General features: G+C 45.0%; 1 protein-coding gene and 1 long non-coding RNA gene across 3 annotated transcripts in view; one reads left to right on the top strand and one right to left on the bottom strand.

The window, feature by feature from the left end:
* Positions 1–8,124, bottom strand: part of ICA1 (islet cell autoantigen 1) — a 67,656-nt gene extending 59,532 nt beyond the window's left edge. The window contains exon 1 of one of the 2 annotated variants that reach the window (XM_073677302.1): positions 8,041–8,124. The gene's annotated coding sequence lies outside the window, so the exon portion shown is untranslated. Of the gene's footprint in view, positions 1–7,742; positions 7,891–8,040 lie in introns of those variants that run through there. The other variant, XM_073677301.1, reaches the window with a different exon arrangement.
* The window catches only part of LOC141264900 (uncharacterized), a 70,765-nt gene that overhangs the window by 9,252 nt on the left and 39,461 nt on the right, over positions 1–22,052 (top strand). The window lies entirely within an intron of this gene.

Below are 22,052 nucleotides of genomic sequence, written 5' to 3'. Positions count from 1 at the left end.
GCAAAGTCACCACTGGCGCCCTGTGCTCTTCACAGATGAAAGCAGGTTCACACTGAGCACATGTGACAGACGTGACAGAGTCTGGAGACGCCGTGGAGAGCGATCTGCTGCCTGCAACATTCTTCAGCATGACCGGTTTGGCAGTGGGTCAGTAATGGTGTGGGGTGGCATTTCTTTGCAGGGCCGCGCAGCCCTCCATGTGCTCGCCAGAGGTAGCCTGACTGCCATTAGGTACCAACATGAGATCCTCAGACCCCTTGTGAGACCATATGCTGGTGCGGATGGCCCTGGGTTCCTCCTAATGCAGGACAATGCCAGACCTCATGTGGCTGGAGTGTGTCAGCAGTTCCTGCAAGATGAAGGCATTGAAGCTATGGACTGGCCCGCCCGTTCCCCAGACCTGAATCCGATTGAGCACATCTGGGACATCATGTCTCGCTCCATCCACCAACGTCACGTTGCACCACAGACTGTCCAGGAGTTGGCGGATGCTTTAGTCCAGGTCTGGGAGGAGATCCCACAGGAGACCATCCGCAACCTCATCAGGAGCATGCCCAGGCATTGTAGGGAGGTCATACAGGCACGTGGAGGCCACACACAATACTGAGCCTCATCAGGAGCATGTCCAGGCGTTGTAGGGAGGTCATACAGGCACGTGGAGGCCACACACAATACTCAGCCTCATCAGGAGCATGCCCAGGCGTTGTAGGGAGGTCATACAGGCACGTGGAGGCCACACACAATACTCAGCCTCATCAGGAGCATGCCCAGGCGTTGTAGGGAGGTCATACAGGCACGTGGAGGCCACACACAATACTCAGCCTCATCAGGAGCATGCCCAGGCATTGTAGGGAGGTCATACAGGCACGTAGAGGCCACACACAATACTGAGCATCATTGTGACTTGTTTTAAGGACATTACATCAAAGTTGGATCAGCCTGTAGTGTGTTTTTCCACTTTAATTTTGGGGGTGACTCCAAATCCAGGCCTCCATTGGTTAATAAATGTGATTTCCATTGATGATTTTTGTGTGATTTTGTTGTCAGCACATTCAACTTTGTACAGAACAAAGTATTCAATGAGAATATTTCATTCATTCAGATCTAGGATGGGTTATTGCAGTGTTCCCTTCATTTTTTTGAGCAGTGTATGTTCAGTAAATGCCCTCAATACTCGGTCGGCTCCTTGTGCATCAATTACTGCATCAATGCGGCAATGTGGCATGGAGGGATCAGCCTGTGGCCCTGCTGAGGTGTTATGGAAGCCCAGGTGGCTTTGATAGCCACCTTCAGCTCGTCTGCATTGTGGGGTCTGGGGTCTCTCATCTTCCTCTTGACAATACCCCATAGATTCTCTATAATAGATTCTCTATGGGGTTAAGGTCAGGCGAGTTTGCTGCCAATCAAGCACAGTGATACTGTTGTGTGTAAACCAGGTATTGGTACTTCTGGCCGTGTGGACAGGGGCCAAGTCCTGCTGGAGAAGGACATTTCCATCTCCAAAAAGCTTGTCGGCAGAGGGAAGCATGAAGGGCTCTACAATGTCCTGGAAGACGGTTGCTCTGACTTTGGTCTTGATAAAACACAGTGGACCTCCACCAGCAGATGACATGGCTCCCCAAACCATCACTGATTGTGGAGACTTCACACTAGACCTCCTGCAGCTTGGATTGTGGCCTCTCCACTCTTCCTCCAGACTCTGGGACCTTGATTTCCAAATGAAATGCAAAATTTACTTTCCTCTGAAAACAACACCTTGGACCACTGAGAACAGTCCAGTTCTTTTTCTCCTTGGCCCAGGTAAGACGCTTCTGGCGTTGTCTATTGGTCATGAGTGGCTTGACACAAGGAATGCGACACTTGTAGCTCATGTCCTGAATACGTCTGTGTGTGGTGGCTCTTGAAGCAATGACTCCAGCAGCAGTCCACTCCTTGTGAATCTCCCACAAATATTTGAATGGTCTTTTCCTAACAATTCTCTCAAGGCTGCGGTTATCCTGGTTGTTTGTGCACCTTTTTCTACCACACTTTTTCCTTCCACTTAACTTTCCATTAATATGCTCGAATACAGCACTCTGTGAACAGCCAGCTTCTTTAGCAATGACCTTTTGTGGCTTACCCTCCCTGTGGAGTGTGTCAATGACTGCCTTCTGGACATCTGTCAAGTCAGCAGTCTTCCCCATGATTGTGGAGTCTACTGAAAGAGACTAAGGGACCTTTATAAACGCTTCGGAAGCCTTTGCAGGTGTTTTTTGCTAATTATTCTAATTTACTGAGATAATGACTTTTGTGTTTTCATTGGCTGTAAGCCATAATCATCAACATTAACAGAAATAAACACTTGAAATCGATCCCTCTGTGTGTAATGACTCTATATAATAGATCCCTCTGTGTGTAATGACTCTATATAATAGATCCCTCTGTGTGTAATGACTCTATATAATAGATCCCTCTGTGTGTAATGACTCTATATAATAGATCCCTCTGTGTGTAATGACTCTATATAATAGATCCCTCTGTGTGTAATGACTCTATATAATAGATCCCTCTGTGTGTAATGACTCTATATAATAGATCCCTCTGTGTGTAATGACTCTATATAATAGATCACTCTGTGTGTAATGACTCTATATAATAGATCCCTCTGTGTGTAATGACTCTATATAATAGATCGCTCTGTCTGTAATGACTCTATATAATAGATCCCTCTGTGTGTAATGACTCTATATAATAGATCCCTCTGTGTGTAATGACTCTATATAATAGATCCCTCTGTGTGTAATGACTCTATATAATAGATCCCTCTGTGTGTAATGACTCTATATAATGGATCCCTCTGTGTGTAATGACTCTATATAATAGATCCCTCTGCGTGTAATGACTCTATATAATAGATCCCTCTGTGTGTAATGACTATATAATAGATCCCTCTGTGTGTAATGACTCTATATAATAGATCCCTCTGTGTGTAATGACTCTATATAATAGATCCCTCTGTGTGTAATGACTCTATATAATAGATCCCTCTGTGTGTAATGACTCTATATAATAGATCCCTCTGTGTGTAATGACTCTATATAATAGATCCCTCTGTGTGTAATGACTCTATATAATAGATCCCTCTGTGTGTAATGACTCTATATAATAGATCCCTCTGTGTGTAATGACTCTATATAATAGATCCCTCTGTGTGTAATGACTCTATATAATAGATCCCTCTGTGTGTAATGACTCTATATAATGGATCCCTCTGTGTGTAATGACTCTATATAATAGATCCCTCTGTGTGTAATGACTCTATATAATAGATCACTCTGTGTGTAATGACTCTATATAATATATGAGCTTCACTTTTTGTATTGAAGAACTGAAATAAATTAACTTTTTGATGATATTCTAATTTAGTGAGAAGCACCTGCATATACTAAAATAGCAATCCCATAACAGGGCCAGACACAGTGCCCTCCTAATAGTGCCAGCCACAGTGCCCCCACAACTGTGCCTAAAACAGTACCCTCAAAAAAATGCCAGCCACACTGTTTCCAACTACAGCGCCCTCATAACATTAGCAATCACAGTGTCCCCCACAAGAGCGCCAGCCATTTTGCCCTCATAACAATACAACAATATATACAGTAACTGTGTCAAGCACACTATTCCCACAATCTTTTCATAACAGTGATTGTCAGTGTTCTCATGCTATTGCCAGCTAAAGTGCCATCATAACAGTGCCAGTCACTGGGCCCTCATAGTGCCAACCACAGCCTCATCATAACAGTCCCAAGTATAGCCTCGTCATAACAATACCAATATCAGCGTTCTCAATAGCAGTGCCATCCACAGTTCTCCCTATAACAACACGGACACATTTCTCTATAACAGTTCTGGACACAGTTCTCCCTACAACAGTGCCGGACACAGTTCTCCCTATAACAGTGCGGAACACAGTTCTCTCTATAACAGTGCCGGACACCGTTCTCCCTATAACAGCACCGGACACATTCCTCCCTATAACAGCACCGGACACAGTCCTCCCTATAACAGTGCGGGACACAGTTCTCCCTATAACAGTGCCGGACACCGTTCTCCCTACAACAGTGCCGGACACAGTTCTCCCTATAACAGCACCGGACACAGTCCTCCCTATAACAGCGCCGGACACAGTCCTCCCTATAACAGCGCCGGACACAGTTCTCCCTATATCACCGCCCTGGACACAGTTCTCCCTATAACAGTGCCGGACACAGTTCTCCCTATAACAGCGCCGAACGCAGTTCTCTCTATAACAGAGCCGAACACAGTTCTCTATAACAGTGCCGGACACAGTTCTCCCTATAACAGCGCCGGAAACAGTTCTCTCTATAACAATGCCAAAAACAGTTCTCTCTATAACAGTGCCAAACACAGTTCTCTATAACAGTGCCGGACACAGTTCTCCCTAGAACAGAGCCGGACACAGTTCTCTCTATAACAGAGCCGAACACAGTTCTCTATAACAGTGCCGGACACAGTTCTCCCTATAACAGCGCCAGAAACAGTTCTCTCTATAACAATGCCAAAAACAGTTCTCTCTATAACAGTGCCAAACACAGTTCTCTATAACAGTGCCGGACACAGTTCTCTATAACAGCGCCGGACACAGCTCTCCCTATAACAGTGCCGGACACAGTTCTCCCTATAACAGCGCCGGACACAGTTCTCTCTATAACAGCGCCGGACACAGTTCTCTATAACAGTGCCAAACACAGTTCTCTATAACAGCGCCGGACACAGTTTTCTATAACAGTGCCAAACACAGTTCTCTATAACAGTGCCGGACACAGTTCTCTATAACAGTGCCGGACACCGTTCTCCCTATAACAGCGCCGGAAACAGTTCTCTCTATAACAGTGCCAAAAACAGTTCTCTCTATAACAGTGCCAAACACAGTTCTCTATAACAGTGCCGGACACAGTTCTCTATAACAGCGCCGGACACAGTTCTCCCTATAACAGTGCCGGACACAGTTCTCCCTATAACAGCGCCGGACACAGTTCTCTCTATAACAGTGTCAAACACAGTTCTCTATAACAGTGCCGGACACAGTTCTCTATAACAGTGCTGGACACAGTTCTCCCTATAACAGTGCCGGACACAGTTCTCCCTATAACAGTGCCGGACATAGTTCTCCCTATAACAGCGCCGGACACAGTTCTCCCTACAACAGTGCCGGACACAGTTCTCTATAACAGTGCCGGACACAGTTCTCCCTATAACAGAGCCGGACACAGTTCTCCCTATAACAGCGCCGGACACTGTTCTCCCTATAACAGTGCCGGACACAGTTCTCCCTATAACAGCGCCGGACACAGTTCTCTATAACAGTGCCGGACACAGTTCTCCCTATAACAGTGCCGGGGACACAGTTCTCCCTATAACAGCGCCGGACACTGTTCTCCCTATAACAGTGCCGGACACAGTTCTCCCTATAACAGCGCCGGACACAGTTCTCCCTATAACAGAGCCGGACACAGTTCTCCCTATAACAGAGCCGGACACAGTTCTCTATAACAGTGCCAGACACAGTTCTCCCTATAACAGTGCCGGACACAGTTCTCCCTATAACAGTGCCGGACACAGTTATCCCTATAACAGCGCCGGACACTGTTCTCCCTATAACAGAGCCGGACACAGTTCTCTATAACAGTGCCAGACACAGTTCTCCCTATAACAGTGCCAGACACAGTTCTCTCTATAACAGTGCCGGACACAGTTCTCCCTATAACAGAGCCGGACACAGTTCTCTCTATAACAGCGCCGGACACAATTCTCTATAACAGTGCCGGACACAGTTCTCCCTATAACAGTGCCGGACACAGTTCTCCCTATAACAGAGCCGGACACAGTTATCCCTATAACAGCGCCGGACACTGTTCTCCCTATAACAGAGCCGGACACTGTTCTCCCTATAACAGAGCCGGACACAGTTCTCTATAACAGTGCCAGACACAGTTCTCCCTATAACAGTGCCAGACACAGTTCTCTCTATAACAGTGCCGGACACAGTTCTCCCTATAACAGAGCCGGACACAGTTCTCTCTATAACAGCGCCGGACACAATTCTCTATAACAGTGCCGGACACAGTTCTCCCTATAACAGTGCCGGACACAGTTCTCCCTATAACAGAGCCGGACACAGTTCTCCCTATAACAGCGCCGGACACTGTTCTCCCTATAATAGTGCCGGACACAGTTCTCCCTATAACAGCGCCGGACACAGTTCTCTATAACAGTGCCGGACACAGTTCTCCCTATAACAGCGCCGGACACAGTTCTCCCTATAACAGAGCCGGACACAGTTCTCCCTATAACAGAGCCGGACACTGTTCTCCCTATAATAGTGCCGGACACAGTTCTCCCTATAACAGCGCCGGACACAGTTCTCTATAACAGTGCCAGACACAGTTCTCCCTATAACAGTGCCAGACACAGTTCTCTCTATAACAGTGCCGGACACAGTTCTCCCTATAACAGAGCCGGACACAGTTCTCTCTATAACAGCGCCGGACACAATTCTCTATAACAGTGCCGGACACAGTTCTCCCTATAACAGTGCCATCCACAGTTCTCCCTATAACAGTGCCGGGGACACAGTTCTCCCTATAACAGTGCCGGACACAGTTCTCCCTATAACAGTGCCGGACACAGTTCTCCCTATAACAGTGCCGGACACAGTTCTCCCTATAACAGTGCCGGACACAGTTCTCCCTATAACAGTGCTGGACACAGTTCTCCCTATAACAGTGCCGGACACAGTTCTCCCTATAACAGCGCGAAACACAGTTCTCTATAATAGTGCCGGACACAGTTCTCCCTAGAACAGAGCCGGACACAGTTCTCCCTATCACAGTGCCATCCACAGTTCTCCCTATAACAGCGCCGGACACAGTTCTCCCTATAACAGTGCCGGACACAGTTCTCTATAACAGTGCCGGACAAAGTTCTCTCTATAACAACGCTGGACACAATTCTTCCTATAACAGCGCCGGACACAGTTCTCTATAACAGCGACGGACACAGTTCTCCCTATAACAGTGCCGGACATAGTTCTCTCTATAACATTGCCGGACACAGTTCTCCCTATAACAGCGCCAGACACAATTCTCCCTATAACAGCGCCGGACACAGTTCTCCCTATAACAGCGCCGGACACTGTTCTCCCTATAACAGCGCCGGACACTGTTCTCCCTATAACAGTGCCGGACACAGTTCTCCCTATAACAGTGCCGGGCACTGTTCTCCCTATAACAGAGCCGGACACAGTTCTCCCTATAACAGTGCCGGACACAGTTCTCCGTATAACAGTGCCGGACACAGTTCTCCCTATAACAGTGCCGGACACTGTTCTCCTTATAACAGCGCCGGACACTGTTCTCCCTATAACAGTGCCGGACACTGTTCTCCCTACGCTTTCTGCAGCGTACCTCTGAAGTGAATCATCCCACTAACAATTAGTGCAGGTACAAGGGCAGCATCACTTTTTCCTTCCCCCGATCTGTACACCTGTCCTGGGATTCACCGAACTGGCCTGACCACATTGCAGAAGAGATTGCACCTGGCTGAACCTTCCCCATACTGTAATACTACTCTTAAAGGGACAGGTATAATAAGGCTGAACATATGTTATACTGGAGGTATACACCTAACATGATATAATGGCCGCATAGTGCACAGTGGCGTATATAGGACAATACCCCCATTACCTTATTATAAGCCGCCAGGGGGCACACACGGGTGATGAGTGGGAATTACATGAAGTGGCTTGGATCCCCTGAGCTGATCCTGGGAGGAAGCTGCAGAACGCATCTCGTGCAACGTCAGCGGAGCTCACACTCCTCCTCTTACACACCCAGCCCCAGGTACACACAGCGGGGACACGGGGGGAATGGCACAGGAGTCTGGATCTCACCTTGCAGGGGTGCAACCAACAAGTTTGCAAAAATGGCAAATATTGCATCATAAAAAATTAAACTTTGGCGCACACATCTTGATTTTGCATACCTGTGTTGCCATGCAGGACTGTAGGAAAGCTGGGTGACAGTTCCTGTGACAGATCTCATCAGATCTCATTTATGTAGGCAACCAGCTTTTTCGGTAACCTGAAAAGCAAATCTATCTTGTTTGGGCTTTGATATTTTGCCTTTTCCCATATTGCTGTATACTTAACTTTCCAAGACCTTCCCCCCTTCCCGGAGGCAAAACGTCCTAATTAAGCAGCGATATATTCAATGTTCTTCAAAACAGCATGTAAATTGCTGAGTAGTGCTATAAAAGCAAGCACAATAAATAAATAATAATAAAAAATAATAATACATAGAGACAATAAATAATAAAGAATAAAGACAAATAAATTAAATTAATAGTACTTAAAAAATAATAATACATACAAGCAATAAATAATAAAGAATAAAAACAAATAAATGAAATGAATAATACTTAAAAAATAATAATAAATGAAAACAAATAATAATGAAAGTAAGAAATGAAAACAATAAATTAACGAATAAATGAAAACAAATAATAATAAATAAAAACACTAATATAATAAATAAAAATAATAATGAATAAAACAAATAATAATAATAATAAAAAAAATAATAGTAATATATAAAAATAAATAATAATAAATAAAAACAATAGATAAATAATAGCAAATACAAAACAAATAATAAATAATAATAACGAATAATTAAAAAATAAAGTATTAAATAAATAATAATAATAAATAAAAAGCAAATAATAATAGTAATAATAAATTAAAAATATTAATGTATAAAAGCAATAATAATAAGTAAATATTAAATAAAAACAAATAATCGATTAAAATAATAGTGAATAAAAACAATACACTAATAATAAATAAAAATAATTAATAAGAACAATAGATAAATAATAAATAAAACAATAAGGATAATAAATAAAAGCAAATAATAGTAATAATAAATAAAAATAATAATAGTAATAATAAATAAAAATAATAATAATGTATAAAAACAATAAATAAGTAGTAAATAAATAAATAAAAATAAATAAATTGCAAATTAAAAATAATGAATAAAAACACTAAATACATAAAAATAAATACAAAAAAAACAATAGATAAATAATAATAACAAAAAAGAATAAAAAAATAAAACAAATAAATCAAAATAATAATAAATAATAGAAAATAACAAATAGATAATAATAATAATAATAATAATAATAATAATAATAATAATAATTAAAAAACAATGCAAACAAAAAATATTGCTAATCCAAGGTTTGAAAAACTTGGATATTCTTGACATATTTCTGGTTGCCTGCATTATAAGGGGGAGCTCATTGCATAAAATTATATACAACTACTATTAACCACTGATAGTCCAAAGACATACTGATAGGGAATCTAGATTGTGAGCCCCGATGAGGACAACGATGATAATGTATGTAAAGCGCTGCGGAATATGTTAGCGCTATATAAAAAATAAAGATTATTATTATTATTATTATTATAGAACAGTACAAAAAAAATCATAGAGACCCCCTTATTCTCCGACAAACTGCCGAAAAAGTCAATTTTGTAAAAACTTTTGCATTAAAATTGGTGCAGACAAACGGCCTTTACAGCCTTTATCTAAGGTTTATGGGCTTCATCCTCGAGTTCTAAAATACTTTATCGGCTACCAGGAGCGATAAGCGGCTGCCATTTATTGCAGTGCTCATTTAAAGGCACAGTACACCTAACATCTGAGAGAGTGAGAGCACACAGGTCTACTCTACTGCAGGAGCCAAGATAAGCAGTTTTCACACTGATAGTAGAAAACGGAATAAGACAATAATGAAGGGCGGGGAAGGCGGCTGATGTCATAGACTTAGCAGGAGGCTTATTTGGGGAAGGCTTGTGATGTCACAGGGTAAAGGGGTGGGGTTATCTGATGATGTCATTGGGTTGCTTTGTTTTGGCCATGGTTTAGGTGTTCATGGGTTCATTTAACCCCTCGATTTTACTAATCAGGGTGATATAAGGTCTTTTAAATTGCACATTTATATTTTGCCCACCAGGGCAAATTCTATGATGACTTTTTTTAATAATATATCTGTATGGGGGGAGCTCGGTTTTTCTGACTTGATAAACGATATCATTATTTTTCACGGCTCCCCCTAAAATAAAATGCTTATTAATATGGAAAAGTGAATGGCGTCATCCAAAACAAAAGATAAGTCCTCGTATGGCTATATAGATAGAAACATAAAAAATATGGCTCTTGGAAGAAGGGGAGGAAAAAAAGTACAAAAATGAAAATGGGGAAGGGGTGAAAAATCAAGGGATTGATGGGATTTATGTAGGACGAGTGAAAAAAATATCTCTTATCTGCTTTATTTTCGCCAAGTCATTGAGCTTGGAGCTTAGGCCTCTATTTCTATTACATGGAAACTGCACCCCTCCCCCGTCACCGGCAGGTTCATCCAGATGGGAGACGGCGCCTGGACCTGCAGCGTTGCGACTGCTGCACACACAGATGTAGCAGAGCTGAGACATGGAGCCATAGATATATGGATAATAGATAAATATCTAGATAAATAATAGATAGATAATAGATAGATAGATAATGGATGGATGGCTAATAGATAGATAATAGATAGATAATAGATATATAGATAATGGATGAATCATAGAATCATAGAATGGTAGAGTTGGAGGGGACCTCCAGGGTCATCTTGTCCAACCCCCTGCTCAAAGCAGGATTCACTAGATCATCTCAGACAGATGTCTGTCCAGCCTCTGGTTGAAGACGTCCATTGAAGGGGAACTCACCACCTCGCGTGGCCGCCTGTTCCACTCATTGATCACCCTCACTGTCAAAAAGTGTCTTCTAATATCTAATCTGTATCTTCTCCCATTCAGTTTCATCCCATTGCTTCTAGTCTTTCCTTGTGCAAATGAGAATAAGGATGATCCTTCTTCAATGTGACAGCCCTTGACATATTTGTAGACAGCTATTAAGTCTCCTCTCAGTCTTCTTTTTTGCAAGCTAAACATTCCCAGATCCTGTAACCGTTCCTCATAGGACATGGTTTGCAGACCGGTCACCATTCTGGTCGCTCTTCTCTGAACTTGCTCCAGTTTGTCGATGTCTTTTTTAAAATGTGGTGCCCAAAACTGCACGCAGTATCCAGATGAGGTCTGACCAAAGAGGAGTAAAGACCGATAATGACTTCACGTGATCTAGACTGTATGCTTCTGTTAATACATCCCAGAATTGTATTTGCCTTTTTTGCTGCTGCATCACACTGTTGACTCATGTTCAGTCTATGATCTATTAGTATACCTAAGTCTTTTTCACATGTACTGTTGCTTAGCTCTATTCCTCCCATTCTGTATATGCTTTTTTCATTTTTATTGCCCAGATGCAGTACTTTGCATTTTTCCCTGTTAAAAACCATTCTGTTAGTTGCTGCCTACTGCTCCAGTTTATTTAGGTCTTTTTGAATCCTCTCTCTCTCTTCTCTAGTATTAGCTATCCCTCCTAGCTTTGTGTCATCAGCAAATTTAATCAGTTTACCCTCAATTCCTTCATCTAAATCATTGATAAAGATTTGGAACAATACAGGTCCCTGTACAGAGCCCTGTGGTACCCCACTTGAGACATTCAGCCAACTGGATGTGAAGCCATTTACGACCACTCTTTGAGTCCGATCACTAAGCCAGTTATGAATCCACCTAACAGTTGCCTTGTCCATTCCATACTTGGTCATTTTTTCAATAAGGATGGTGTGAGATACTTTGTCAAATGCTTTGCTGAAGTCAAGATATACTATATCTACAGCATTTCCCTGATCCACCCAGTCAGTGATTCTGTCATAGAAGGAAATTAAGTTAGGCTGACATGACTTGTTAGTTACAAACCCATGCTGACTCTGGTTAATCACTTCATTCTTATCCATGTACTTACATACATGTTGTTTAATAATTTGTTCAAAGATCTTTCCTGGTATAGAAGTCAGACTCACCGGCCTATAGTTCCCTGGGTCCACCTTCTTCCGCGTTTTGAAGATAGGAACAACATTTGCTCTTCTCCAGTCTTCTGGGACTTCTCCTGTTCTCCAAGGATTTTCAAAGATTATGGAGAGTGGTTCTAAAATTTCTTCTACGATCTCCTTCAGTACTCTGGGGTGTAATTCATCTGAACCTGGAGACTTGAACTCATTTATGTTAGCTAAATATTCCCTCACAATCCCTCTGTTTACAAATAACTTGGATTCTTCTATTTCTTTAAAAGGACAGTGAAGATCAGTTGATGTTACATTTTCTTTCTGAGAGAAAACAGAGGCAAAAATAGGAATTAAAAAGTTCGGCCTTCTCAACATCCTTTCTTACCATTTCACCATTTTCATCCTGTAAAAAATCCTATAGCATCTTTGACTTTTCTTTTACTTTTGACATACCCCCAAAATCCTTTTTTATTGCTTTTGACATCTCTTGCAAGCCTTAATTCATTGTCAGCTTTAGCTAACCTGATACGTGCCCTACAGGATCTGCAGACTGCATTATAATCTTCTTTAGATATGCCTCCCTCTTTCCATTTGATAAACATTTCTTTCTTTCTTTTTAGCATGTGTTTAAGTTCTGTGTTCATCCATCCTGGTTTCCTTAAATGCTTCCCATTCTTCCTACTTTTCGGGATTGTTAACGATTGTGCTTTGAGAATCTCATTTTTAAAAATTTCCCATCCTTCCTGGACATTTTTGTCCTTAAGGACATCCAGCCATTGGATAGCTAATAGATAGATAGTTATAGATAAATCACAGTTCACCGATTACTGTATATATTACCGATTTCTTTCTACATATGGCTTCAGTTATAAATTATATCGCTTTATGGTCCTTTGCTGACACCTGGTGGTCAGTTGTGGTACAACATGCAGCATTACTATAAAGTGGAAATAATTCATGTTTTGCTGCTTCAGTGTTTTTTTCTCTCTATATTTTAGTTGCATGTTTCTATGGTTACTGAAGTACAATTATAAACATTTCAAAAGTTTTTACACTTTTATTGACAAATACATGAAGGTTCTGTAAAGTCTCAATATTTCAACCACTCGACTGCCCACCCCCCCACCCCGCATTTTGGCCCCTGTAGTGTTCTAATTCTTATAACAACATATGAGTTGCCCCCCTCACCCATTATGTAGTATTGTCATCCTGGGCTCCTTCCAGATATATATGACCCCCATCCTGGTATATGCCCCCATCCTAGTATATGTCTCTCCATCCTGGTATATGTCCCCTATCCTTTTATATAGCCTTCCATCCTGGTATATGTCTCCCATCCTAGTATATATTCCCTATCCTGGTATATAGCCCCATCCTGGTATATGTCCCCCATCCTGGTATATGGCCCCATGTTGGTATATGTCTCCCATCCTGGTATATATTCCTTATCCTGGTATATAGCCCCATCCTGGTATATGTCCCCCATCCTGGTATATGGCCCCATGTTGGTATATGTCTCCCATCCTGGTATATATTCCCTATCCTGGTATATAGCCCCATCCTGGTATATGTCCCTCCATCCTGGTATGTGGCCCCATCCTGGTATATGGCCCGATTCTGGTATATGTTCCCCATCCTGGTATATGGCCCCCATCCTAGTATATGTCCCCCAGCCTGGCATATGGCCCCATCTTGATATATGTCCTCTTCCTGGTATATGGCCCCCATCCTGGTATATGGCCTCCATCCTGGTATATGGCCCCATTCTGGTATATGTCCCCCATCCTGGTACATGGCCCCCATCCTAGTATATGTCCCCCAGCCTGGCATATGTCCCGCATCCTGGTATGTGGCCCCATCCTGGTATATGGCCCCATTCTGGTATATGGCCCCCATCCTGGTATATGGCCCCCATCCTGGTATATGTCTCCCATCCTGGTATATATTCCCTATCCTGGTATGCCCCCCCCCATCCTGGTATATGGCCCCATTCTGGTTGTAGCACCGGCGCCTCTGCCCCCTGCCAGGCAGAGACGCCGTCCTCCTTACCGCCGTGGTCCTGCTCCGGCGTCTTCCGGCCTCCCTACAGCTGCTGCTGGTGCACGCAGCTTCCCTGGCTCTGTGCTTAGGTGCTTAGGGCGAGCGCGCGCTCCCTCCCTCTTAAAGGGGCCGCGAGCGCCGTCCTAAAAAGTCCCCGGCCAATGGCCGGAGAACTTTCCATATATAAGGCACCTCCTCCAATATGGAGGTGCCTGTGCAAGGTTGTTGCTCTGTGATTCTTACTTTGCTTCAGCCCTCAGGTCCTCTGCAAGTCAGTCTTGTCCGCCAGTCTGATCTTCAGTCCAGTCCGCCAGTCTGACTACTTTCCAGTCCGCCAGTCTGACTTCTTTCCAGCCCGACAGTCTGTCTATGGGCTCTGCCCGCCTGCTTACCTGGAAGCACCTGCCTGTTACCTGCCGTGCCCGCCAGCCTGCTTACCTGGAAGCACCAGCTTGTTACCTGCCGTGTCCACCTGCCTGCTTACCTGAAAGCACCTGCCTGTTATCTGTTGTGCCCACCAGCTTACCTACCCAGAGCACCTGTCTGGCTATCAGCCAAATTAGCCTGCCTGACTACCTGGACCACTCGTCAGCCTGCCTGCCGTGCTCTTCCGCTGTACCGGTCAGTTCCTGCCTTCTGACCCGTGGGAGTCGCCTGCTCTCATACAAGGTCGGTCCCAGAGTGGCACCTGGTCCCTCCCTGGTTCACGGAGTCGACTGAGCCGCCGTGCGACCCTGGTCAGGCCGAGTAGATACTTAGTCACGCCCCTCTGGTCCCTCCTTGCACCGCAGCACAGAGATTCCATCACCCGGATCCGCACGGGCCATGGAACCCGGTGCCTCCCAGGCTCATTCGCTTCCTGACCTGTACCAGGAGGTTTCTCGTCAGAGATCCCAACAGGAAACTATCCTGACCTATCTGCGGTCTGTCAACTCCCGCCTGGACATGCTGTCCATCCCACCTGTGTCCGTCTCGAGCCGAGTGGCACCCGCTCCGGCGGCGCCTCAGCCTACTAGTGTCATGACATCCAGCTCTGGACCTCGGCTTTCTGCACCTCCACGTTTTGGTGGTGACCCCGTCTTATGTTGGGGTTTTCTAAACCATTGCACGCTGCACTTTGAACTCCTGGCACATCAGTTTCCCTCAGACTGGGTCAAGGTAGCGTTCAACATGTCTCGCCTCACCGGGGAAGCATTGGCATGGCTAAACCCCCTATGGGAGAGAGGGGATCCCCTGGTGTCCGATCTTCCGGCTTTCCTCACTGCCTTCCAGAAGGTCTTCGATGAGCCCGGACGGAAGACTACAACTGCCTCCTCACTGCTCAGTCTCTGCCAAGAGAGTCTCACCGTGGGCCAGTATGCCATACAGTTCCGTACCCTCGCATCTGAGCTTGCCTGGAACAACGAGGCCCTGGTGTCCACCTTCTGGGAGGGTCTTTCCGGACCAATCAAGGATGAGCTAGCCGGTCGTGACATCCCTTCCACCCTGGACGACCTGGTGTCACTAGCTTCCTGGATTGACATCTGTTTCTTGGAGCGAGTTAAGGAGACTACCCGGGAGAGAAGATTTCCTCGTCTTGCTCCTTTTTTCCAGAAACCTGCCTCCCAACCAGCAATTCCCCGGGCACGCTCGCCCAAACCCATGCAGATTGACCAGAGCAAGATGGTCAAGTCTCGCTAAGAAACTCGCCGAGCCGAGGGGAGCTATTTCTACTGTGGCAGTAAGGAGCATCTGATCCGTTCCTGTGCGGTGAAGCCGGGAAACTCCAGTGTCTAGGACCACTCGGAGAGGTCGTCCTAGGCAAGAGTAAATCCTCTCCGTCCTTGACTCTATCCGTTTCTATCTCCAGTGGTGTGACCCGCTTCTTTGAGACCGCCCACCTGGATTCCAGAGCCGCTGGGAATCTCATTTCTCAGTCCCTTGTGGAGCAGTATCAGATTCCCACCAAACGTCTGGCCGAACCTTTGGCAGTCGCTTCCGTGGATGGGAGACTCCTTCCAGTGACCATCTTGCTCGTCACAAAGCCTGTAACCCTTCAGGTGGGAATGCTGCACTCAGAGAGGATCTCCTTCCATGTGCTATCTGGACTCTCTCACTCCCTTTTGCTAGGTCTACCCTGGCTACAGAAAAATGAACCCGTCCTGAATTGGCGATTCTTCTTCGTTAAAAAGAAAGACGGCTCGCTATGGTCGTGTATCGATTACAGCCGGCTTAACCAAGTTACCATCAAGAATAAGTACCCCTGCCTCTCATCTCGGAGCTGTTCGACCGCCTTAAAGGCGCGAGGGTCTTCACCAAGCTCGATCTACGTGGGGCGTACAATTTGGTCCAGATCCGCCAGGGAGACGAGTGGAAGACGGCATTCAACACCCGGGACGGTCACTATGAATACCGCGTGATGCCCTTTGGTCTCTGTAATGCCCCAGCCGTCTTCCAGGAGCTAGTTAATGACATTTTCCGTGACTTCTTGTAGTCTTGCATAGTGGTGTACCTGGACAATATCTTGGTCTTCTCTCCGGATCTGCCCTCACACCGGAGGAATGTTCGTCAGGTTCTGCTAAGGCTCCGGCAGAATCGTCTCTACGCAAAATTTGAAAAATGTCTCTTTGAGCAGACTTCCCTTCCGTTCCTGGGATATATTATCTCCGAGACTGGTCTTCATATGGATCCCGAGAAGGTTTCTGCCGTCTTAAAATGGCTCGACCGGAGGGGTTGAAGGCGATTCATCGATTCCTGGGCTTTGCAAATTATTACCGCCTCTTCATTCCTCATTCTTCCTCCCGGACCGCTCCCATCTCTGCGCTCACCCGTAAGGGAGCAAATCCCAGGGAATTGACTCCCGAAGTGGAGGAGGCCTTCGTCTCCCTAAAACAAGCTTTCTCTTCCGCCCCTGTGCTGCACCATCCGGATTGCAACAAGCAGTTCTTCCTGGAGGTTGATGCCTCCTCCTCCGGAGCCGGAGCGGTGCTCGCCCAGAAATCCCCGTCCGGGAGAATGGTAACCTGCGGCTTCTTCTCCAAGCTCTTCTCCCCGTCCGAGTGCAACTACTCCATAGGAGATCGTGAGCTGCTTGCCATCAAATTGGCGCTGGAGGAGTGGCGCTACCAGCTGGAAGGGGCTCTGCACCCAGTCATCATCTACACAGATCACAAAAATCTGGCCTATCTCCAAAACGCCCAGAGACTCAACCCGCGTCAGGCCCGGTGGTCTCTGTTCTTTGCCCGATTCTGCTTTTTCTCTACATTACCGCCCTGCGGACAAGAACGTTAAAGCCGGCGCTCTATCCTGCTCATTAATGTCCTCCGACCAAAAGGAGGAGCATCTGCATATCATCGACCCCTCCAGAGTAATGACTGTGGCCCCGTTTGACCTGTCTCGTCTTCCACCCGGTAAGACTTTTGTAGCTGTTCCGGATCGTAAGAAAGTTCTTCTCTGGGGCCATTCGTCCAAACTAGCAGGCCATGCTGGCCAGGGGAAGACCTTCCTGCTCATCGCCCGGCATTACTGGTGGCCTTCGCTATGCAAGGATGTTGCGGATTTCGTCACGGCTTGTTCCTCCTGTGCACGTAACAAAGTTCCCAGGCATCTTCCCGCTGGCCGTCTCCTGCCTCTACCCATACCTTCCGCTCCGTGGCAACACATTGCTATGGACTTTATTACTGATCTCCCTGTTTCTGCCGGTTGTACTGTCATTTGGGTGGTCGCTGACCGCTTTTCTAAAATGGCCCACTTCATCCCTCTGCCTGGTCTCCCATCCGCATCTGTGCTGGCTAAGGACTTCATCCTTCACATCTTTCGTCTCCACGGCCTACCCCTCCACATTGGGCCTGATCGCGGGGTCCAGTTCACTTCACGCTTCTGGAGAGCTACGTGTAAGGTGCTGGATGTCACCCTGGATTTCTCCTCTGCTTATCATCCTCAGTCCAATGGTCAAGTGGAACGTATCAACCAGGTCCTTACCAGCTTTCTCCGGCATTTCGTCAATGCTCACCATAATGATTGGGTTGAGCTCCTACCATGGGCCAAGTTCTCCTACAGTAAGCCTGAGAGGGAGTCTTCTTCCAAATCCCCGTTTTTTGTGGTCTACGGTCAACACCCCCGAATCCCATTTCCCGTCTCCGCTTCTGTGGACAATCCTGCCGCGGAGTCTCTGTTCAGCGAATTTTCTACTATTTGGGAAGACACTAGATCCGCACTTCTTCAGTCCTCTGAACGGATTAAGAAACATGCCGATAAGAGACGTCTGGATCCCCCTCTATTCCGTCTGGGAGACAGGGTCTGGCTCTCCTCCAAACATGTTCGGCTCAAAATACCTTCGTATAAGTTCGCGGTTCATCGGTCCGTTTGAGGTTCTCAAGCAAATCAATCCCGTGGCTTACAAGCTAAAACTCCCGGTCACCTTACGGATTCCCAACTCCTTCCACGAATCTCTCCTCAAACCAGTTGTTCTTAATTCTTTTTCTGATGATCCAGGTACCACTCCAGCTCCAGTCTCCGCTGAGGACGTCTATGAGGTAGAGAACATTTTGGCCACCAAAATGGTAAGAGGAAAAACCTATTTTTCTGGTGGATTGGAAGGGGTTTGGCCTGGAGGAGAGGTCTTGGGAACCCAGGGAGAACATCCATGCCCCTCTTCTCCTTAATGAATTTCTTGCTGGCCTGAAAAAGGGGGGCCGTAAAGGGGGGGGGTACTGTAGCATCATCAGCTCTGCCCCCTGCCAGGCAAACACGCCGACCCACTTACCGCCGCGGTGCCGCTCCGGCGTCTTCCGGCCTCCCTGCAGCTGCTGCTGGTGCACGCAGCTTCCCTGGCTCTGTGCTTAGGGCGCGCGCTCCCTCCCTCTTAAAGGGGCCGCACGCGCCGTCCTAAAAAGTCCCCGGCCAATGGCCGGAGGCAGGGCCGTATTTGGAGTTTCTGCTGCCCTAGGCACTGTCAGTGGTCGCCCCCCCCCGGTCACGCCCACCCTCACCCCCCATCACGTCCCCCCCACGTCGTGCCCCCCTCGCATCCAATATTTTCCCCCCCGTCGCGGCCGTTTCCCCAAGTTTCATGTAGCTCCCCCCCATTCCATGTAGCACATATAAAAGGTTGTGGTGGGGGGAACCAGGGAGGGACCGAGCAGAGGGACCAGGTGCCACTCTGGGACCGACCTTGTATGAGAGCAGGCGACTCCCATGGGTCATGCCCCTCTGGTCCCTCCTTGCACCGCAGCACAGAGGTTCCACCACCCGGATCCGTAACACTGGTATATTTCCCCCAACTTGGTATATGGCCCCATCCTGGTATGTGTCTCCTATCCTGGTATATATTCCCCATCCTGGTATATGTCCCTCCATCGTGGTATATGTCCCCCATCCTAGTATATGTCCCCCAGCCTGACATATGTACCCCATCCTGGTATATGTCCCCATCCTGGTATACAGCACCCATCCTGGTATATGGCACTCCATCCTGGTATATGTCCCCCATCCTGGTATATGTCCTCCATCCTGGTATATATCCTCCATCCTGGTATATATCCTCCATCCTGGTAAATGTCCACCATCCTGGTATATGTCCACCATCCTGGTATATGTCCACCATCCTGGTATATGTCCCCCATCCTAGTATATGTCCTCCATCCTGGTATATATCCTCCATCATGGTATATGTCCTCAATCCTGGTATATGTCCCCCATCCTGGTATATGTCCTCCATCATGGTATTTATCCTCCATCATGGTATATGTCCTCCATCATGGTATATGTCCTCCATCCTGGTATATATCCTCCATCCTGGTATATGTCCCCCATCCTGGTATATGTCCTCCATCCTGGTATATATGTCCCCCCATCCCGGTATATAGCCCCATCTAGATGTATGGCCCCTATCCTGGTATATGTCCCTCCATTATGGTAAATGTCCCCCATTCTAGTAAATGTCCTCCATCTTCGTATATATCCCCATCCTGGTATATAGCTCCATCCTGGTATATGGCCCCATCTTGGTATATGTCCTCTCATCCTGGCATATGGCCCCCATCCTGGTATATGGCCTTCTATTCTGTTATATGTCCCTCCATCCTGGTAAATGTCCTCCATCCTGGTATATAGCCCCATCCTGGTATTTCAAAAAACAAATAAATGCTTCTACTCACCTTCTCTGAGCCCCCCCCCCCCCCCCCCCCCCAACTAAGCGACCGGAGCGCGTCCCCAGTCATGGCACCCCGATGTCAGGTGCTGGCCTCTGATTGGCGGCACATGAACCCAGTGGGCTCGTGGGCTACAATATTCTTCAGCTGTATGTGTATAGTTATATTCTTGTACATAGGAGGCAGTATTATAGTAGTTATATTCTTGTACATAGGAGCAGTATTATAGTAGTTATATTCTTGTACATAGGGGGCAGTATTATAGTAGTTATATTCTTATACATAGGGGCAGTATTATAGTAGTTATATTCTTGTACATAGGGAACAGTATTATAGTAGTTATATTCTTGTACATAGGGACCAGTATTATAGTAGTTATATTCTTTTATACAGGGGGCAGTATTATAGAATTTATATTCTTGTGCATAGGGGGCAGTATGATAGTAGTTATATTCTTGTACATAGGGACAGTATTATAGTAGTTATATTCTTGTGTATAGGGGGCAGTATTATAGTAGTTATATTCTTGTGCATAGGGGGCAGTATTATAGTAGTTATATTCTTGTACATAGGGACAGTCTTATAGTAGTTATATTCTTGTATATAGGGGGCAGTATTATAGTAGTTATATTCTTGTACATAGGGGGCAGTATTATAGTAGTTATATTCTTGTACATAGGGGGCAGTATTATAGTAGTTATATTCTTGTACATAGGGACAGTATTATAGTAGTTATTTTCTTGTATATAGGGGGCAGTATTATAGTAGTTATATTCTTGTACATAGGGGGCAGTATTATAGTAGTTATATTCTTGTACATAGGAGCAGTATTATAGTAGTTATATTCTTGTACATAGGGGCAGTATTATAGTAGTTATATTCTTGTATATAGAGAGCAGTATTATAGTAGTTATATTCTTGTACATAGGAGCAGTATTATAGTAGTTATATTCTTGTACATAGGAGCAGTATTATAGTAGTTATATTCTTGTACATAGGAGCAGTATTATAGTAGTTATATTCTTGTACATAGGAGCAGTATTATAGTAGTTATATTCTTGTACATAGAGAGCAGTATTATAGTAGTTATATTCTTGTACATAGGAGCAGTATTATAGTAGTTATATTCTTGTACATAGGAGCAGTATTATAGTAGTTATATTCTTGTACATAGGGGGCAGTATTATAGTAGTTATATTCTTGTACATAGAGAGCAGTATTATAGTAGTTATATTCTTGTACATAGGAGCAGTATTATAGTAGTTATATTCTTGTACATAGGGGGCAGTATTATAGTAGTTATATTCTTGTACATAGGAGCAGTATTATAGTAGTTATATTCTTGTACATATGAGCAGGATTATAGTAGTTATATTCTTGCACATAGGAGCAGTATTATAGTAGTTATATTCTTGTACATAGGGGCAGTATTATAGTAGTTATATTCTTGTACATAGGAGGCAGTATTATAGCAGTTATATTCTTATACATAGGGGCAGTATTATAGTAGTTATATTCTTGTACATATGAGCAGGATTATAGTAGGTATATTCTTGTACATAGGGGCAGTATTATAGTAGTTATATTCTTGTACATAGGGGCAGTATTATAGTAGTTATATTCTTGTACATAGGGGCAGTATTATAGTAGTTATATTCTTGTACATAGGAACAGTATTATAGTAGTTATGTTCTTGTACATAGGAGCAGTATTATAGTAGTTATATTCTTGTACATAGAGAGCAGTATTATAGTAGTTATATTCTTGTACATAGGAGCAGTATTATAGTAGTTATATTCTTGTACATAGGAGCAGTATTATAGTAGTTATATTCTTGTACATAGGGGGCAGTATTATAGTAGTTAT

The sequence above is a fragment of the Phyllobates terribilis genome, unplaced genomic scaffold, assembly GCF_046119375.1.
Source record: "Phyllobates terribilis strain yellow unplaced genomic scaffold, ASM4611937v1 Scaffold_4__5_contigs__length_816908805, whole genome shotgun sequence".
Taxonomy (NCBI): Eukaryota; Metazoa; Chordata; class Amphibia; order Anura; family Dendrobatidae; genus Phyllobates; species Phyllobates terribilis.
The sequence above is the reverse complement of the archived record's forward strand: the minus strand, read 5'-3'. Positions and strand labels throughout refer to the sequence as shown.